Genomic DNA, 21,328 nt, shown 5'->3' on the forward strand with positions numbered 1-21,328 from the left:
CAGGGGGGGGAAGGGCAGAGAGAAAGGGAGACACAGAATCCGGAGCAGGCTCCAGGCTCTGAGCTGTCAGCACAGAGCCAACACGGGGCTGGAACTCACGAACTGCGAGATCATGACCTGAGCCTAGGTCGGATGCTCAACCTACTGAGCCAACCAGGCGCCCCTAAACAAATACAAGTTTAAAAAGGCTGCAGGTCTAGGCGATGAAATGACAAACAAAACCCAATACTTGTCTTTCAGAACCATACTGTCCAATAGAACTTTATCAATGATTGAACTGTTCTATATGGGCTGCTCAACAGGGTAGCCACTGGCCACATCCGACTACCGAGCACTTGAGATATGGCCAGTGCAACTGAGAAACCGAATTTTTAATTTTGAATTTTCTTCAATACTAGTTCATTTAAATTGATGTAGCCCACATGTGGCAAGCGGCTACCGTATCCAACTACCCAACGAGGCAGGTCTAGAATTTCACATCCAAAGGGAGGAGACTGGCACATAAATGATCATAATCTGGGTGAAGTGAGCACAGAATGCTATGAAATCTCCTACCTGAGGAAGCTCATCCTAGGTCAGGGGAGTGGATGACAGGGGTGGAAATTTCCAAGAAGAAGTGACCTCCAGGACGAGACCAGCAGGACAAGAGATGGATCTGGAAAGGGTAGCGGAAAAAGTACTACGCAGAAGGTTGAGGTGTTTGAGAAGCCCTGAAGGTTAAACAGAATGTTAAGAAATGGCAAAGAGGTATGGCAAGAACCTAGAACGGTAGTGGGAGACAGTCACTCAATGAGTTCAGAGAGGAATGTTGGGGCCAGGATCTAGAACATGAAGGGCTTTAGGCATCACGCTATTCCAAGGGCAATGGGAAGGCCGTGAAAAGTTTGAAACCGTGGCGTGATATGACCATATTTGTGGTTTAGAGAGATTTCCCTGGCGGCTGCTTGGCGGTGGGGAGGAAAAAACTGGAGGCATGCTGCCGTCGTCCAGGTGAGACACCAGAGCTGTCTTAACTACAGTCGCGCAGAAGATGAAGAGAAGCAGAAGGACTTGAAAACAGAAGAAGGGAAAAGGTACATGTCCTTCCTGAATGATTAGCCGTGACAATTGAAAGGAGAAAAGACAAGGACCACACCTTGCTTTCTGACCTGGGTAGATGACAGGGCTGTTTATTGAAAGGCAATATGGGATTGTTAGCAACGGTCTCTAAATTTACGTTTTCCCATCGCATCAGATTAATTGCTCCTCGTGGATCCTGAAACTAGCTTTGATAAACACTAGTGAAAACAAACAAATTATGAGAGCACACTCTTCCAAGAAATCAAGACAAGTTCACAGTTGATGCAACGTTGCTTTTATTTGGGGATTCAAGGGACATATGACAAAGTCTCAGAAAATGTCAACAAAGTCACATTTTGTGCTTGGCTACTCACTTAATGAGAACTGTGTGAGATATGGCCAATAATCATCATTTTGAAAACAGGACGGCCTGAGCCACAAGGAGGTCTAGGTCTGACAATGCCAGATTTTGAAGTGGAAATTTACAACAAATATTCAGGTGCTTCCAAATGTCTAGATGTGTGTCCTTAAGTAGATGCAGCTTAACTGACTCCTTCAAGACAGAATTGCATTTTGGAACTGTGTCATCCAGCTGACCACTTTATTAATCATTACTAAATGCCAACTAAATGCGAAGGAGCCGGTGAAAAAGAGTGAGATTTCCTCACTTCTAGCTTTTTATGGCTGAAGTATTCTTGAGTTAGTTACATGGATAAGTGAGGATTAAAATAGCAAATAACCATTGGTATTTTCAAAAACATAAGGACTATTGAAACAGTCGTGTATAAATATTCATGCAGAAGCACTTACAAATACATACTGCGCATAAAATCGGGTAAGGAAATGCTCATTAGAAGATCCGATTGGTTTAGGTGAACTAAGAATTCCAAATAACTTAAGAATAGCATTGGAGACATTGCGCACATAATTTGAGCCATTATGTGTTCTTTGGGGGTGGACCATTGACAATGTCTGCATCAGAAGATGTCAGTTCATAACCGGCTAGTTTTCACGTTGAGGTGGGAAGCGAAACAGGTGCAAAATGGAAACAACCTGCTAGGCGCAGTCCCCCCCGATCACCCAGACAGAACACTTTCCTTGATCAAATTCAAGTTCATACTTCGTGTAGGCAGGGTGGGGCAGTTCAAGAGCCTCGGAGAGGAGACTGGACAGCCTGGTTTCTGGACCTAGCTCTGCCACACTCAAATGTGTGAGCTTCCTGTAAGCCACTCACACTTTGATTTGCCGTCTGTAGAAAAGCACGTTGCAACAGATGACCTTTGAGTTTCCCCTCTCCTTTATTAATCCTCAGGAATTTTAGATTTTGTGCAGAACAAGGCGAACCGTTTCCTCAACGTCTGGCAAAAAAACAAACAAAAGCCTAACATGCTGAGAAGCTCTCTTCCCCAATTCTGTCAGTTTTCTCCCATGAAAAGTCTTTCGATCGCTCTAATGTCATTTAAGCAGAAAACTGAAAAATTTGAGGGGATAACTGAATGTCATAGCTATTTGTTCACCATAAAGAACTATCGGGGAATACAGAAGTGGTAACACTGCAACACTGATCACAATATTGGGACTTCGTGCTTCAGATCATGAGATTTACGGTCACAATTCTGAGTGCGGACCCTGTGCGTGGCAGTTTGGCAAGTTGCTTAATCTCATTAAATGTTAGCTTCCAAACAGGGATAATCGTACCTATCTTGCAGGGCTGTTCTGAGCTGTAGGCTTAAGCGAGTTCATACGTCAAATGCTTAACATACATTAAGACCTCGATAAATACTAATTGTTATTAAGTGAAAAGTAAAATCATAAGTTCTCATATTACCACCAATCACTCCCACTTGCTTTTGTGGAAAACAAGATGGTATTTCTAGGTGACACCCAAGGTGGGAGAGGGGACGTGTGTGTGCAAAGTCCTTACCGTGTATGTCTATGTATGCAGGCATTCAATGTCAACTAGACACGTATACTCATAATTCCCAAATTCACCACATAGATTCCTTCCTCCATGGCTTTGCTCTGCTCACATTACATTCATTTAAAGCAATCTATTCTCTCTTTCCTTTCCATTTATCTAAATATTTAATACCTCTCCCCTCTTTTTTTGTAAGTAGGCTCCACGCCCAATGTGGGGCTTGAACTCACAACCCTGAGATTAAGAGTCGCATGCTCTACCAACGGAGCCAACCAGGTGCCCCTAAATCTTACTACCCTTTAAGATTCATCTTGTGTTTTCCTCCTTTGGAAACTTTCTTCCCTAAACAGGCCAGGTTTGCCCAGATTATGGTGACCTCCTCTGAACTCTTTGCTTATTATCTCTTTAGTTTTACTGTGGTCTTAACATCAATGCACCTGATTGGTTACTATCTTTTCAAAAGTTTGTGTGTCTCGGTCTCATTAAACTTAAACTCTTTAGAGGCAGGGATCATGTCTCAGCGAACCTATTTTGCTGGATTAAAAGAATGGTTGACTGGTCTGTGTCAGGTGGGATAATGTCCACTATGTTATCCTTTGGATTGCCTCTGACTACTTCGGTATTTCAAAAGTACTTTATGTTCCTTCAGGTCACTCTTAAGATCAAACCGTGTGTGGCTAAAAATTGATGTTCTTATAGCACTAAAATTGTTCCTTACCACATGAACACCTGTGTGCAATTTTCTGTTGTAAAAACATTGATGCCTTCATAAACATACTCTTCCCGGGAAAATATTTTAGAAATGAATGTCACACTGAATTTAAATACAAACAGAGGAATACACACGAGGAAGGGAAAGTCCTTGGCTCTTTAGAAATCTAGATGTCACTGTTAAATTTTGTCTGGTTCTTGAAAACATGGTCTCCTGTTCTGAGAGTTCTATTGCCTGCAACTGCGCCATTTGGGGTGTGCTGCTTAGCAGGGAAGGTGTCTTCAGGCGATCTCTTTCTTTGTTTCAACTCCATTGTTGGCTTGAGCGTCCATCAGTGCGGCTGTGTCTCTGAAGTTTTTGTCCTTTCCCTGGGGAGACCTTCCTGAGGAGGGGGGCTATAGGACCAGCTGAAAGGAACATCGACACAACTAAAAAAATAACAGAACATGTCACAGAAAGTTATCACATTGACTCTTCGATAAAAATAAGTAAACGTAACGATACTTTGGGGGGCCATGCTATTTCTAACTCCACGTGAAATGCTGCATCACCAGAAAGACGTAGCACTTTCTCGCTCTTCACGTCGCTCAAGGACCAGTCAAGCAACAGCATTGCTTGAGCGTGTGAGCACCCCACGCTAATCACTCTGGGAGAAAAAGCTCCGTCAGAAAAGCTTCAGGGTTATCCAACAGGCAACTTACTGAAATAGGACACGTAGGAAAACAACAAAAGAACACAGGACATTAAGGACAAATTCAAATAAATCTAAAGACCAAAGGCAAAGTAAAATAATTGTGGATACAGAAGTGCTTAGCAACGCAGGGGTGAATGAAGTCACTGAAATTTTTAGGAGTTAATGTCAGTTTCTTGTGTTTGTATTTCTAGTGCCTGGCTCAGAGCACGACATACGGTGCCCACTGAAAGAAAGGAGGAAAGGAAGAACAAAAGGGAGGGAGGAAGGGAGAGACTGAAGAAGGGAGGGAGGGAGGAAGGAAGGAAGGGAAGGAGGAAGGAAGGGAGGGAGGAAGAAAAGAAGGAAGGAAGGAAGGAGGGAAGGAAGGAAGGGAGAGAGAGAGAAAAAGGGTGGAGGGAGGGAGGGAAAGAGAAAGAAAGAAAGAAAGAAAGAAAGAAAGAAAGAAAGAAAGAAAGAAAGAAAGAAAAAGAAAGAAAGAAGAGAAAGGTTGCTGAAAGGTACCAGTGGTGGAGAGCAGAGTGCGCGGGGAGGAATAGCAGTGTGTGAGCTCATTCAAAGACCGGGAAGCCAGGAAGAGCAGGCTTGCTTAATTCAAGGAGAGATTATACATTCGGAGTGGCTTTAGAAAATAGGGCAGGGCAATTTTCAGGAGGTCCTGAACATGTTAAGATTCAATTTGGGAAACGTGGCGTGCTAATGTGACTTTGTGGGTTTTGAAGGGAATATTAACATGATTCAGATAAATCGAATGGAAAGGGAAATGTGAAACTCAAAGCCGTCAACCCAATGGGGTAAAACAAAACCATGCTGCAAGAAATTAAATGAAGGCAGAAGGACCAAAGACTATGGTCTTAAAATAGAAAGACAGGTGCTTGTCTGGGTTTCTTCTGTGTTAATGCTGAAGGACATGGGCTTAGAAGTCAGATCAAGAATTTCCTTCTCCCACTGTGTAGCTTTTTTCACTCTTCAGCTGTTCCTCTTTTTTGTCTCTGCCCTTCCTGAAAATGAACTTCAGACTTTACTGTTTTAGCAGCAAGGCAAAAGATGTTAGTAAATAAAGTACCTGGAGGTGGAATCAAATATAACTTTAAAGGACAACTGTTGGTAAAAACAGACTCCGGATTCCAGGGTCCTGGAATGGTTCTTCTATTTCTATACTTTAGAGCAACTTCAAACATCCTTAAGGCTGCAAAAACATTTAGAGACCAACTCATCCAACCCACTCATTTTGCAGATAAGGATATTCGGGAAGAGCTGTATTCGTGTTTCTCTTATGCTGCAAAAGTTATTATGAATGAAATATACTTTGCAGGTGGATTTTGATGTAACGAAAGCCCTTACTGTCAGCCTTTTCATTATGCCAGCACAATGAAGGTGCATAATGAGTTAGGCACGGCAAAAGAGATATACTAACACGTATCACTGATATACTGCCACATATCTGCCCAAAACACTTTGGATATGTTGACGATGGGTCTCTAGATAGCAGGTACGATATTTTTTTTTCCTAAAACATGAAATATAACCCTGTATGACATATCGTTAACAGGTATTTTTCTGTGCTGAGCAAGCATGCAGCAACTGATCTCGGAAGAGTAATTAAAAATGTATGTTACAGAGGTCTGTATTTTAGAACTCAGTGTTTTGTGAACATCGTTGGGGACGGGGGTCGCTAAGCCCCTGACACACGTGTGCAGGACTCACTTGTGAATACATCAAAATGCTATTAGAGTCAAGAAGGACGCTTGGCACAGTTTTGGGGGTAGCTAATACGGGAAAGTCCTTGTATACGTGAGCAAACGAGAAGTAAAACAACGCATCGCTCTGGTGTTGCATAGATATGGCCCATGCAGAGCGCCTCCTTCATGATATGGGCCCCATTATTAAAATGACTGTTGAGGAACAAATGGTATAAAAATATGAGCCACCGTATTTTGGTGTCTAGTATGAGTCAAATGTTTAACAAGCCAGCCTTCTTTGGGGCCTCTGCCTACTTAATTGGAATGAGTAATCTCTTATATCATCTCAAGATGAGCCTCCCTTGGACTCCTTTTTGTCTCCCGAACATATAAGCATAAATTGGGATGTTTGCGTAGCCTCGCTCAGGGTCCCTCCGTGATCTGATGGTAATGATTCTCCAAATTTGCATCAAGAGCACCTTCACCTACGGAGCGTAGAGCAAGTGTCTTGCACCAGGCTGACCAAACTCACTGTTGCACTGTCTGGCTTTTTCCTTAGTGGCTAGATCTTCGGGGGTCAGCTCCTTGGTGGGAAGTTGATGTTAGTGCATAAATGACCGAAGGCAGAGTTTTAGGTATTCGTCGTGTGCCACGCAAGATGGAGGAAAAATGGAAAAGAAGTTATTATCGTTATGATTTTGGTTGCTCTGATTAAATCAAAAATGATTATCTCTGCCTAAAGCCATTTCCCTGGCATTTTATCTCATCCCAGTAAAGGAAATGGATTTCTTACGAGTAAGATTTACCATTCTAATATTCTCCATTCCCTTCACAAATTGTCCACAGTCTGGATGAAGAGTAAATCAGTAAAGAGTAGCAAATATTTTACAACTCATCCCAATGTCCACAATGATAACCCTCTTAGAGACCATTACTTTCCAACATCAAGGTCACGCACATCCATTCATTCTTGCATGGGAACACAGACCGTGGAGCCCTTTTTCTCTTAGATCAATTAGCGAGGAATTTTTTTTTAAAGCTGATTTTAAGAACATTCTAGTCAGGAGCCATTTCAAATGATGAGCAATACCCAAGGGGGGTGGGGGGGGGTGGGAATCTCAAGTAGGCAACATGTAAAGCCACACACAACTATATGCGCATTAGTATAATTACACATTGCAAATTATATCGGATGTATCTAATATCTAATTTTTTGAAAGCTGACTCCACTTGAGATTTCAATAACAGCATCAACATCTTGCAGGTGGCTCCTTCTCCATAGTATCCAGAGAGAATTATTCCTCTAATGTGCTTACAACCCTCAAGTAAAAGCTGAAGCTCTCCCTGAAAGGACCAATGAACAATGAAACTGGGAATATTACCTTGATAGATTAACCAAGGGAGGGGGGAGATTCCACCAAATATAATATTCCGCATGGTTATTTATCCTCTGCCTTCTGTGCATAGGATCCTTATTTGCTTCCAGCAAGAAGAAACAAACTTAAACACAATCCTCATTACAAAACATGGGGGAGGCTTCCCATGTAGAGTCTGAGGCAATGATATAAAAAGCTAAGGGGCTCACAATTTTTTAGAACACCTGATAAAAGAGAACTATGCAACTGAATGGCGGATTATATCTTTGATTGAAAACAGAGGGCCCTCCGTTCAATTCCGCTCTTATAGAACATATGATTAATCTGTCCGAAAAAGGAGGCCAGATCAAAGCTCCATGTTGAGGAACAGGCTTTTGTCCTCAGCTTGCTGTATGAATCAATCAATTATCAAATAACCAAATATATATTTGTGATCTTGGAGAGTGGAGCGTATTATTCAAGTTGATTGGATCCATTTTCTTGATTCCTCCTCGAAGATCTTTCTGCTAATTAGTCAGGGTTACTATTGAATTATTTAATTATCTGCACTTTTGTGCAATGAAATATGTTGTCATATCACATACTTTATCATGCTACTGCTGTTCACAATGATGCCTCTAGAGTTAGCAGTTTCCTTTGTTCTACTCAGTAAGTGGTTTTCGAAGGGGGGTGGGCCGGGAAGGAGGAGCCTGGGGTTTGTAAAATAAAATCATACATTCCTGGTGCCCATGCAAAACTTTATGCATTTACATGAATCTCTTTTTAGAAATTAAGTTGCAATTCCATTTGGAAGAAGTTAAAAGGCACATGTCGGCGACTTCAAACGCAGCCAGGATGGAATTACTATACCTTGGACCTCTCCCCACTGCATTTCCACTGCAGTGCAATGGTAAAACGATTGAATCTTTTTTTTTTTTTTTTTTAATCAGCAAGGAATGTCTTTAACAAGGAAGAAGTAAATTATGATAATTACTCTGAATGGTCGGATCCTTGAGCATTACTAATTAGCATTTATTGCCTGGATTATAGAACAATACATGTGAAACCGAACTGCGATTGCTCTTTTGCGTTGAAGAACTGAAAAAGGCAATGGAGCAAAAAAGGCAGCATCATCAGGACTGTAGTCTGGTAGTTTCCATCCCCTTGATAAGTGGGCAAAATCCCCCACTTTTGAAAGACGCCAACGCGGCCCTCAATATTTACGGCCCATTCATTTTTTTGTGTTGGGCACATCTTTCCATAGGATATCGTAGTCATGAGAGGCTAATGAGAGGAGAAACATTTTGGCCGTGATGTCATTTGGGGACAGTTTTTATCCATTGTGAGAGTTTAACCATCAAGAGCACAAAACTCGCCGTTTCAGAAAATACACATTTTGCTGTAGACATTCCGACTTAAAAAGGAAACAAAGAACTCAGCTCTTAGTAAATAGAATTTTACATCCACCTCCCCACTTTCTCCTAGGAGGACTACAGTTGCAAAGAATTGAGAAGAGGAAATTGGCATGTAGTGCAAAAGCCTTTTCTCCACCACCCCCCCCCCGCCCCAACGCATCACGAATTTGTAACAAAATAGATTCTGAAATTAGAAATAAATGAGATCTTAATCAACGGAGCAACATCGGTCGTGGAAATAAATGCCACTCAAATAATCTGGCAACTGAAATCCCCCAATAATCCAGTAGGTAGAAGAGAAAGGGAGGAAAATTAACCATCCCTCACCCCCCCTCCCCACCCTGCAGCATCGTGGGTTCCTCCACACCCCAGTACCAGGGAATGAAGAGGAAAGGACGTGGTAAAATATAAAGCCAGTACTAAATACAGTCGCTAGTCTCCCCGATACCTTCCATGGATTCCCTCCCCTGATCCCTTTTAGTTTGAAAGAATAAGTTTGACTAAATCTGTGAGGAGATTAAACAGGCTGGTGATAAAAATTAATTCTGCTGAATGAGCAAATGCGTTTGGATGGCAGAGATGCAAATAAGATAATACTTTTCTTTTCCTTTGACATACCAAGCGGATTAGTTTAGAATGTTAAATTTGATTTTATTAGAATATATTAGCAGTGTTTTAATTAATACCAATCAAACATTTTCTTTCCCTGGGGCTTGATGTGTTCCTAACGCTTTCTAAATCATCTGGTATTTATCCATCAACCCCCCCCCCCCACCACCAAATTACCAAAGCCTTTTGTTACATTCTTCATCATTTTACTGTATTCAACAGAAAACTATGAGCTGTTTACCTAAAGGTGTCTTGCCCATAAAATTAGTTCCCAGGTGCAGGATTTAAAATGAGTCCTGGTCATTAGTACAGTTGGGTTTTTCTTTTTTTTTTAAAGGTAGAATTAGAGACTCAAAAATAAACATCTTGTGTGTTTTTCTTTTGGGGAAAAATGTTGCAAAAGGAGTTTTGGCTGGTTCGTATTACTTGGCCTTCTTCTCAGTAGAGCTTCCTAAAAGCTGTTAAATTTCCAACTGCCTTGGTGTAGAGCTGGCATTTCTTTGGAAACAGAGGCAAAAAAAAAAAAAAAAAAAAAAAGGAATAAAAAAAAGAGGAGGGGGAGAATCTAGTTAAAAATATGGTGAACCAGGATGCCCTGTGAACTGAATTGTAACTGTGTGTTCCAACGAGGTGTTGCATTGCATTTCACTCATTATCCGCTCCTTTTCTCTCAAGCTTCCTGTCCTTCTGTGTCCGAAAGCTCCACTTCACGTCTTTTTCTTTTCTTCCTGCAACGCAAACCGCGCCCCCCCCCCAATTCCCCGCCTTATTTTTTTTTTTTTTATCTGCCAAGCTGGATTTGCACTTTTAAAGATCGGTATCAATAATGCCCGGCTTGTTTCGGTTGCACTCCCCCTTTAAAAGACAGCTCTCTCTAATTGATGCGTCTGGGCTAGTCTAGACTGGTAGTGATTGAACCAACCACCAATTATGTTATTCATTTCACTGAACTTCGCTGATGGGCTCGGTGAGGAAGAAGGGGTGTTGAGAAACCTGCCCTTACACTCGAGCAGTCCCCTGCTGAAATTCAAAATCCTGTGCGTCGCTGTGCATTGCTAAATGCCCGTGTGATCAGTTGTGATGGCAACCTCAGGGCATGAGCAATCCACTTGAAAACATGTTAAAAAAAAAAAAAACAACAAAAACCAAAAGAGAGCCTTGGAATACAAACTGTATCACTTGTATTAAATTACTATCCTGTTCCCATTTAAAATCATAGAAGAATGATATCCAGCATGTTTTTATTGGCCCATGAGTCCATCTTTACAGAACTGACTGCAGATAGATTTTGACTTAGTAAAGCACCAAATGTTTTGCAAATATTTGATATGCATCATGCGGTAATATAGATCCATAAGTTAAATAGATGCCTTTCCATCATTTCCAAATACCTATGCATACACACCAGCTTAAGATGGGGAAAAAATCATTAATCCACTGTGGAGAAACCGAAGGTGACTTGAAAATCAAATAACTCTTTTCTCTGAAGCCCATTCAGGCTCCCCAAGGCTGGAAAGTAATATTTAAATAGTACAACTGCACGAGAGGTCGCAACAAAAGACGTAGTGCAATTGTTGCACGCTTCATTTTCTCGATTCAGTTTTCTGATACAAAATGGTTTCTTGACTACGGTTTGGAGTCAATGACTGAAATTGCAATAAACACTCAAAAAAAAAAAAACCCCATACATACACACACACACACACACACACACAGGAAAAGAACAGTTTCCTTAACCTTCGACTACACGTATAAAATGAGGTTACAGCCAATACAAAGTCTTTAAAAGAAGAAAGCATTAGAAGTCAGGGGTGATTTAGGTGTTTTCCAAAAATACGAGACAAGTGTTGGCCCAAGAATACCAAAACTGTCTAAATAAAATTGTATATTGGAGTTTTTCACAACAAAGAAAAGGTAAGTTAATGTTCCTCTTCTTCAGCTATGAGATAGATCTAAATCACTAAAATTATTCTGTCACAGAAAGTTCCGTTTTTCTGAAAACTGCAGACGAGGTAATGCTGACAAATTACCTTAAGATTATTTTAAAGGTACAGTTTGGTGTTATACGTAACTTTGTTGGATTACATTTAAATCCTGATAAATTTTTCCACCCTTTGATTACTCCTAAAAGATACAATAATTGCATATTGTGTGCATGCTGCTATTTCTTTGCTTTCATACATTCAGAAAATATATTTCCAACGCCTATTACTCTTGAACTCACAGCGTGTAACATTTTAAAACGGACGCCAGGCACGCAGGCTCTGTCTCTCTTATTTTTAAAATCTCGCAAAGTACCATAAATGTAATCCTCATGAACACCATCAATTTCATCCTCCCTATAGCGTAGCAAGAGTCGAATTTTTAGCCTACTACTATTTTAGCCCAAACTCCTGGTTTGCCCCCATCTGCGTCTGTGTGCTCACTGTCCGGCCGTATATGTGATACATACGTGTGAGGACTGAGTGTGTAACATGTCCACATGCCCGTTTTAATTGGACATGATTTTCAGATTAACTGTTGAGTTTCAAAGTTGGAGGCACGGGGCATGCTGGGACTTCAGCTGCTATGTTCTGAGGTCAAGCACCAGGTACTGAGCTGTTCTTGTTACGCTCGGATAGTACTGCGTGTTGCTCTCAAGAAACAGACCACGGTAGATGAGTTCCACAAGCCTTGGGCATCAGTGATACACATTCGTACGCACAGCAGCCAACACGCTCCTCTAACAGAACGTATACCTCCTTCACCAGAAATCCAGGAGAGCGGCCACTTTCTGCTCACCTGACCCCATCTAACAATGAAAACCTCTGAGCCGTGCTCCGTCAGTTCAGACAAACTTTCTTTTCTTTTGTTTTTGCTTTAAAGAAAGAAGTTCCACCCAATTTCCAGGATGCACAAGCACGACTCACAGCTCCCAAGAGCCTAACCCGTGGATTTAAACGGTAAACATCACAAGTTAGGGTCTCAGGGATTGAGAGGAGCGCAGGAAAATTGTTCTTTCTTGAGACAAAGCAAGGCAAAGCAAGAACCACAGCCAGGTTCTGGTCCAGGTTCATGACCAAAAAGGCCACAAACAGGTGGCAGGGTATTCCCTCACTCTCGAAGCTTCCTCAGGTCACAAAATTTAGAGCCCACGTAAATACGATACATTCATATGCACACACGCACTCTCTGTGGACACATATACGTACCTGAACATACGATCGCGAGCATATCAGAGAAAAAAAAACAAACACAAAAAACTCTTTGACGCTTTGGGCAATCCAGTTTTACAAGGAAAATCATATGCATAGACCCAGGAACGCCCCTGTCTTCAAAACCAAGGTCTAAAAGAAGGATCAAATGTCCTTTTGGAGCTTTAACTTACAACTAGCATAGATGACGGTAAAGAAAATAGGAGGCATCTCTTTCCCCCTGGGCAAGCATGCCGCATGCAAAATCATAGAAAATCAGGTTTTCGGAGGAAGACCCAAGACACAGGGCTTGGAGGCCGTGGAAGTACAAATACGAATAGCGTTTTAAACTCACCCATTGGAAGCGGAGCAGGGCTGCAGCCCTCGTGCAACACCATTCCGAGCAAGGGGGGGAAATGGGAGCTCGCAGTGCGCTAGCCTGGGCGAGGTGTTTCAACAGAGGACCGACATCGGGGCGGGGAGGGAGGCGGGGGCAGGAAGCGATACACCAAATCTCGAGACTGTAACTCTGTAGCTCATGCTTTGACGAGGGAGAAAAAAAAGGCAATTTGGTGCAAGTGGAGGGAGGGACTGGGACTGATCAAATTTTGAAAATATTCAGTGAAAAAAACGTTTTTAATTCTCTCTCTCTCCCTCTCTCTCTCTCTTTTTTTTTTTTTTTTAAGAATGAGAAACCTCCCAAGAGCTGCTTTTAAAAAATTCCTTGCTTCTTTCTTTAGCGTGCACTTTGCCAGTCCTGCAAACGGGGGCCTCGTCTTCATCAGCTGCTTGGCTGAGGCCAAGGCCAAATCACCCAGAGCCAGCACCAGGCTGTCATTTGGGAGGCGAGGTGGGGAAGGGGTGGGTGCAGGCTGGGGAGATCCGTCTCCCCCGCCCCACTCCCGCCGCCGCCGCCGAACCTTTGGAGCCTCTTGCCAATATTTCAGAGGAATCAGAAGCATAATTGCCTTCTCTTGTCGCAGAAGCTACCGGTTTTGTACCTGAGAGACAGTCGCTTGTTCCCATCTGCCTGGAAGCTGAGTTTTCCCCAAGCCAGGGGTTCTTGTGCCGCCTCCAAAACCGAAAGGAAAGGGAGGGGAAGTGGGTGGAAAGACTCTTAAAATTTTTCTTCCTCCTTGTGTTTCTCCCTTTCTTTCTTTCTTTCTTTCTTTCTTTCTTTCTTTCTTTCTTTCTTTCTTTCTCTTTCTCTCTTTTTCTCTCCTTCCTCCCTCCCTCCCTCCCTTCCTTCCTTCCTTCTTCTTTTTTTTTTTTCTTTATTCCAGCCTAAGCAAGGTAGATGGCTGGCTAGTCAAAGAGAATGACAAAGCAGCCCCCTCCAAGGAAGACACTGGAGGGGCCCCGGGCACTTAGTAAAAATGCTAAATATTTGGTAGATGTTTCCATATGCAACTAGAAACCGTTAAAACTCCAGGCTCTCCCCTCTTCTCCCCCACTCTTCCAAAATAGAATCATAACAGCAAGACAACTAGATGATGCTTTTCCCTCTGTACAGGGTCTACTCAGCATCCCCCACCCCCCATCTCCAAGACAACTTTTTTTTTTCTCACCTCCGTAGGTTCTTCTCAGGCACAATCTTCCGTTCAGTTCAGGGTCTCTCCTTTCTCTCTCACTTTCCTTTTCCTCTCAGAAAGGCTAGTCCGTCATCAACCTACCTTGCTTCTCTCTCCCTGTCTCGACCTCTCTCTCCCTTTTTCTTTTACTATTAAAAATCATAATAATAATGGCCTTTTCGACATAGCAGCGTGAAGTGGCCGCCTTTGAGAAAGCACATTTAATCTTTGCTGGCTCCCTTAGGCTTCAGTGAAGGAGAAGGCAAGAAAAAAAGGGAGAGAGAGAGAGAGAAAAAAAGATTGTAAGGGAGGCTGCTGACGGACAGCAAGCATCAGGCACAAATCAGCGACAAGTTGAATTTTCCTAGACCACACTGCCCCCTTTCTTCTCAGCTCTCTCCCTGGGCTCCTGGAAAGCCCGAGTGTCTGGTTACAGAGGCTCCTTTTGCCAACCATGGTGCAGATTCCTCGCATGCCTGCTTAAATCTCTGGCAGAATAAGGAATCAATATCCCCCCTCTAATCACCGTTAGCTCTATCTACGGCTTCCCTCCTTTTCTGAGAATCCACTTGGCTTTCCCCGCCGCTCCCCCGCCCTGCCAGGCTCCTACATACAAAGCTTGCGGTCCTGTCATTTCTCACTTCCTTCCATATCTTGGAGACAAGCCTCCCTTCTAATATCCTCTCGTGCTCGCTCTCTCTCTCCGTTGTAGTGTCTCATCCCTGACTCGCAGCCCCGGATGCACTAAGGCATCTCCCTGACTGCTAATGAGACCAAAAATACACCAGCAGGTCAGGGGGAAGGCCAGACATTGTATTATACGAATACAGAAAAAAAAAACAAAAAAAAAAAAACAAAAAAAAAACAACCCTCAGCCTGCTAGACCCAGAGATCAGGTATCACGTTTTCTAGAAGGGGTAAAAGAAAGGGGAGGAGTGGAGGGGGGGAGAGAAAGGAGTGAAGAAGAGGAGACCAGGGCGCAGTTCTCCGCCTAATGGTTCCGCATCCCACCGGGCATTTAGAGCACCTATGCCTGTATGTGTGCAGGTGGAGAATTCTGTGAGCCTTGCTGGGTTTTCTTTACGGACAGAAAGTCAACAGCCCCCAAATACTTCCTTGCAATCGGCGTTTAGAGGCACGAAGAGCAGTGATTCCAAGCCCTATTTAAAATACGCACTCTATTCAGGCATGAGATGACGACAACGCTCAAAATCTCTTTCCTTCCAGCGGCAGGCTTTGCTCCTTGACTATCTTTGCCATATGCACTAATTTACCACTTGGCTTCTGCAATGGACTCATCACTCACTGCGGCCTCTCCTACCCCTTTACTTCTACCGCAGACATTTTCCTTCTTTCTGAAGTATTTCTCCTCCAATGTCCATCAGATCCACGCACCCTCCACTGATCAGCCTACAGCCCCTTGGTAATGATAAGTAATAATTCAGATGACAAAAAAGTGGCAGAAGATAAAAATGAAAGACATCCTGAGTTGAGCAGGGGAGTGTCTCCCATCATTTCTGGTGGCACGCGTTTTCGGAGCTCGGCTACACATCGATCCTGGAAAGCAGGTAGCTCCTGAAAATCGGGGTCTCTACCTATCTACACACACAGTGGGTATGTTGCCTTCTCCACCCGAGTTTGCTGGCCGGAATCACGCAGACAACAGGCAGTGCTGTGTTAAGTATAACGCTGGGTTCCGTAAATAGCAGGGAAGGGAGGGAGATATCTGAGGACACAGGTTTCCTCTAAGTCGATGTTTTTTAAAGGTGGCTTCTTTGTGCTCAACTCAGACATTGTGCTTTGTCTCTCACTGGGAGACCTGCAGAAACGCAGCTGGATGCCAAGGAAAAGAAGAAGAAAAAGCACACATGAGGAGACCCAGAGAGAGGAAGAAGGGAAAGGAGAAGAGAGGAGAGGAGGGGAAGGGAGGGGAGGGGAGAGGTGGGGGGGGGGAGAACAAACAGAGGCAAAAAAAACAACAACAACAACAACAAAAAGCCAGACAGACTTACAATCATAGCATTGGATTCCCTTTAATACTTTTTGTGTGTGTGTGTGTCGTTATTGGGAAGGAGAAAGACATGGTTGGCAGGCTTGGGGACTGGGTTAGAATCTTTTTCAGATTTGGCTAATAGTGTGTTTGCACTAGACTGATGAGAAAAAAAGACATGCTAGAATAATCATAAAGGGTGGAGCTGTCAAAGAAAAAAATCTTTGACTCACTGGGTGCCTCCCTGTAACGCCAAGATGAATCATTCCCAACCAGAGTCGTCAATTGTCTCAGTGTGCTTGCACACGAAGGCCAGATTATGGGAATCACGTCAGTGCACCCATCTTCAGAAAGGAAAGGTAAGCAGAGAATGAAATTCTGAGACTCCCCTAAACCCCTCTCTGTGTGCAACCACAGTTCAGCGCGGTTTGTCACACGCCCAGCGAATCCGCCCCTGTCTGTATTCACTCTGCTTACAAAGCTATACAAATGTATGAGTTATGAAAGTTTTGCTACGAACACATCGTTTTCTCTACACAACTCAGCGATGTCTTTGGAGGATCCTTACTTCAAGCAGTTAACGCCTGACCCCAATTTCTGTGGGTAATTAGTGAGCTAGATAACCACACAAAGTGGGTAATTATTTAGTACCCAAGGGTACGCTAGAAGTGGGTAGTGGCTTTGTTAACAAAAGCACATCTCTAATTATTGTATCTATGATGGGTGTTTTAAAAATACCAGTTACTATATCAAGTGAACCATGATAAGCAAGTGAACTGTTTTGCTGTCCTTCGCGTATATACATATGTATATTCCATCATGGTTAATAATATTTACCTCTCTCGTACGGAGCGTTGTGAAAATTAATTAGTTAACATCTGTAAGACTCTCAGAGAGGAAATGTGCTGGAGAGTTTCTAAATACAGTATTATTATTGTTATTACCGTGTTGGCTAAGAATCCCATGGTGAGAGGAGCTTAGGGAGTAGATTCAATAGCCCGGTCTCTGTCTTGCTTGGGAAAAATATGCTCAGATAACAAATGCAGTGAGTTTGTTTGCAGGGACCGGTCGCCTACCTAGCCGTCTAACACAGGCGGTAATAGAAAAGAAAGGTATATGCCATTTCCTTGACAGCTAGCTCAGGAAGGATGCGTGGAGCCGGGGTAGGAGATGGGGAGAGGGAGGAGCAGAGAGAAGTCAGGGATGGGCCTGGAAGGAAGCTGAATCAGCCCGACCACACCCTCCTTCCAAAGTCCTTCTAGCCTTCCCTTTGATGAGCAGCAAATATGCGCAAAAATCCTCAAAGAAGACATCCGTGCAAGTGCCGGGACAAATTCATCCTAATTACAACCAATCAGCCAGATATATAGTATTTATTCTGGAGAAGAACAATCAGTACAAATTACTTGAACAAATGCAGATACACATTAAAATATTACAGTGTTGAGAATAAGCACGCACAAATCAGCTTCAGATATTTTTAACCCAAGATAGGAACACCAGTGAAGAAACCCTTTCTAATTCGATTGCTTTTCTGAATCATCCCCCAAGATGGGAAGGGGATATCATTTACTTCTGCTGAGAAAGAAAGAAAAGAAAAAGAAACGAAAGGAGAGGGGTGAAAAAAGAAAAAAGAAAAGAAAAGAAAAGGAAAGGAAAGGAAAGAAAAAAGAAAAGAGAAGAAAAGAAAAGAAAAGAAAAGAGAAAGCTTCATGCTTTCAGGGACCTTAATTCTGGGGAGAGAGACCAAGCCTTGAAAACAAACAGCAACAAACATAAACTTACTGCTTCTTTCTCTGTAAATGTCCATCTCCTTGAGCCGGCTGTCTGGGGTCTGGCTGAAGCAGGGACAGACAGAGGCCTCTGAGTTCCAAATCTTCTAGTAGGCTCAGCACATTTTTTTCTTTCAAAGCAAGGTTGTCCCTGGGATTAACCCTAGGAGTCTGGGAGATGTGAAGCATTTGGGCAGGATGAAGGGACATATGTAGAGATATTGTATTCAGCCCCGTTTAGGGTATCTAGGGAAATCGGAAAGGAGAGGGACCCCATCGGTCAGCCAACAGGTACCAGAGCTGGAACCTCTCCTGGAGGACAGCCTCCAGGACACGTGTTTATGCTGTGATTGGAGGCCAGTGAAGGGATGAGCGCATTTTAAGAGTTTGGGAGCAGAGGGAAAATTTCTCCAAAGCCACCCTAGCCAGGCTTCTGACCTGAAGCCCAGGATTCGGCACCCCCTCCCCAAGCCCAGAACTACAAAGGCTGACTGGCATTCCCCAACCCGCCCAGCTCCTTTCAAACCCACAGACTGTGCCAGACTGGCCCCACCTCCCACTGCAGCAAATTCTGTAGCCCTGCTTCCAGCTGCGCTGTAAGGGGCCAGATTTCCGTTTTAATTGTCCTACCTGGCCTTCCCCTCTGCCACTGCCCCTGGCTCTTGGTTCCTGGCACCTTTTCAAAGGCCCAACCAACTGCTTTCCCTCCCCCATTGTCATTCGAAACACCTCTAGTTCTCCCCTCCTCCAATTTTTATGTCTAGAATGTTCTCCTGTCCAGCAGCTTTTTTCATTTTTGGCCCCCACCTTTCCCTTTCTTTGGTCTCTCACATTCTCTTGTCTGACATTTTTTTTGGGGGGGGGGAGGGGCATGTCAAAATATAGTTGTATCTCCTGTTATGGACCGAAAACCCAAACCCAAAGTCAGCTGCCAGCATCTTCTCCTCCCCCTCCCCCGTCCCCGCCCCCATATTAACATATTTGACAATCCAGTTCAGATCAGGGCACTTCCCAAAGGCTCACCTAAAAAAAGCTGAAGCTGGTAGATAACAGGTGTGTGTGTGTTTGTGTGTGTGTGTGTGTGTGTGTGTGTGTGTGTGCGCGCGCGTGTGTGCGCGCGCGCTGATCTAACTATATGAATGCGGTGGGAAAGGGCCTGATGGACATGTAGGGAAGGAAGCACAGAAGGAGAGGGGTCTGGTATATTTGTGGGTATTTAAGATAAAAGCAACAGAAGCTAATTATTGCAAGGCCTTCTAGAGAAAAAGGTTATATTTTTATGTGTGTATTTCTATGTCTCTGTATATAAACATATACACATATATGGTCTGTCTCGAGCTTCGACACGTCACAATATTTTAAGAGGATCTGATGATCTGAAAAGGGCATTTACCATACCGTAAACAGTGACGGGCAGGGCCCACGTGGTTTTGCAGCTAAAAGCTGAATTCGAAAGCCTTCAGACGGATCGGAAGAGGAAGATAAATCCCGTAAGACACCTACCCTCCCCCCAGCCTTGTCTGGGCTTAGAAGCTAAGAACTTCGGGAGCACCTCTCCCCGCTGCCACCGTGACTTTAAATTAAGCTCGTCATTGCCATCCATCCCTCAAAGTGTTTGTGCTCTTAACCTTACTCCTCAGGTCTTTATTGCTTTAACGTTGCAGTTCTGTTCTCTGTTACTCCTTTACTAGCTGCTCTTGAGTTCTTCGATGTGACAGACACTTAACAGGCAAATAATATCTCATTTTGTCTTCCAAAGCCATCATCAGTGTTTTCAAAGGTTTGGGATAGTTGGAAATGCCCAGCTCTGAGCGCAGCGCTAGGATCCGAACCAGGTCGAACTCCATGAGCCCGGTCTTTCCTTTAGATCATTGTGTTGACTCTTGTCTCCGTGTAAATGACACTTTCCACACAGTTCATCCCCTCCCACGAGTCTGGTTTCTCCTCCGATGTGTTTTCCATAGCAGTCTATACTTACTTCACTTTAACATCCATTCATTCTTTTCATTAGCTCATTTTTGCCAAGGAATATTTATTGAGTACTTGACTGTATGTCAGGCACTGTGCTCGGCAGTATAAGTCCGTTAGCTAGAGGAAAGAACTCGATGTTCTGGTGTTGGCACTATCCATAGACTATGTCGTCTCTAGCTCCAAATTCCAAGATGAACGCGGAGGGTGGTTGTCACATGATTGCTATTGTGTTTCTGGTATATAGCTCAGCACCTGGTATATAGCAAAAGGTTTTTTTTTTGACATTTATTTATTTCTGAGAGACAGAGAGAGACAGAGTGTGAGCGGGAGAGGGGCAGAGAGAGAAGAAGACACAGAATCCGAAGCAGGTTCCAGGCGCTGAGCCATGAGCACAGAGCCCTACGTGGGGCATGACCCCACAAACCGAACCATGAGATCATGACCCGAGCCAAAGTTGGATGCCTAACGAACGGACTGAGCCACCCAGGTACCCCCATAGCAAAAGTTTTTAATAAACGTTTATGCTGATGTGGCTTTGATTGTAACTTTTTGAGTGATCAGAGCTCATGTCTAAATAACCCTTGGAAGAATGCTTAGTACGATGCCACATAAAATAACATTCAATAAAGGGTGAACTGCAACCTTATTTTCTAAGACCATACTCTGGCTGAGGTCCCACTTAGAGCCACCTTTGTGTTTCTGAAAAATAACAAATTGGTCTGCTTAATTCATTCTAAATGTTCTGAAGTCATGCTGTTTCTGTTTGAGAGCCAGACAGATTCTGTCTGAAATCTCACTGATCTGTGGATTAGGAGGTAATATCAAGTGATAAAGTGTCCAGGATGACGTGGCTGTGAAGGCCTATTCTGGGCTACACGCAGGGAGGGAGGGAGATCTCTTGCACTTTAAACTGTGTGGGTAAGTCCAGATCTGAGATAAGCAACCGAGCTCAGATGCCCTCATTTCAGAAAAAAGAGGTTGAGAAGCTAGAAATCGTTCGTGACCGTATGACCGAAAGGCTCCAGAGTTTCGTAATCTGTATTCTGAAAAAAGGTTACACAAGTCCTTATTTGCCTAAGGAAAGAGTATTGAAGCGTGTACAAGTGGTATCCTTGGCAGGCTAGCTTCCACCCGAGACCTCATCTGGGCGACAGGGGCGGGCAGGGAGAATATGATGGCGCTCAATCTGTCCTTTGACAGGCACTGATGCACATTCAGAGTTTTGACACCACTCAAGTCTCTAAAGATGCATCCTTGGCGGCTGACCGTGACTCTCAAGGGACAGCTGGATGCATACCCACAGTCCCCCCGACTCCAGCCCCTAAACTCTAAACATGCTTTAGATGGGAACTATCTAAATTCCCTCAGCAAGAGTCCCTCGTTAACTGACAAAAAGATATTCCCAGGAAG

At 43.5% G+C, this 21,328-nt stretch overlaps 1 long non-coding RNA gene across 1 annotated transcript; it reads right to left on the bottom strand.

Moving 5' to 3' along the window:
- Positions 1–3,192: 3,192 nt before the first annotated feature.
- Positions 3,193–15,819, bottom strand: LOC102955446. The gene is made up of 3 exons (XR_001511242.2): positions 14,183–15,819; positions 12,970–13,155; positions 3,193–4,117 (listed from the first exon to the last, which is right to left on the bottom strand). It is a non-coding gene; the product is annotated as an uncharacterized LOC102955446 (long non-coding RNA).
- Between the last annotated feature and the right edge of the window lie 5,509 nt (positions 15,820–21,328).

Source organism: Panthera tigris, chromosome D1 (assembly GCF_018350195.1).
Source record: "Panthera tigris isolate Pti1 chromosome D1, P.tigris_Pti1_mat1.1, whole genome shotgun sequence".
Lineage (NCBI taxonomy): Eukaryota > Metazoa > Chordata > Mammalia > Carnivora > Felidae > Panthera > Panthera tigris.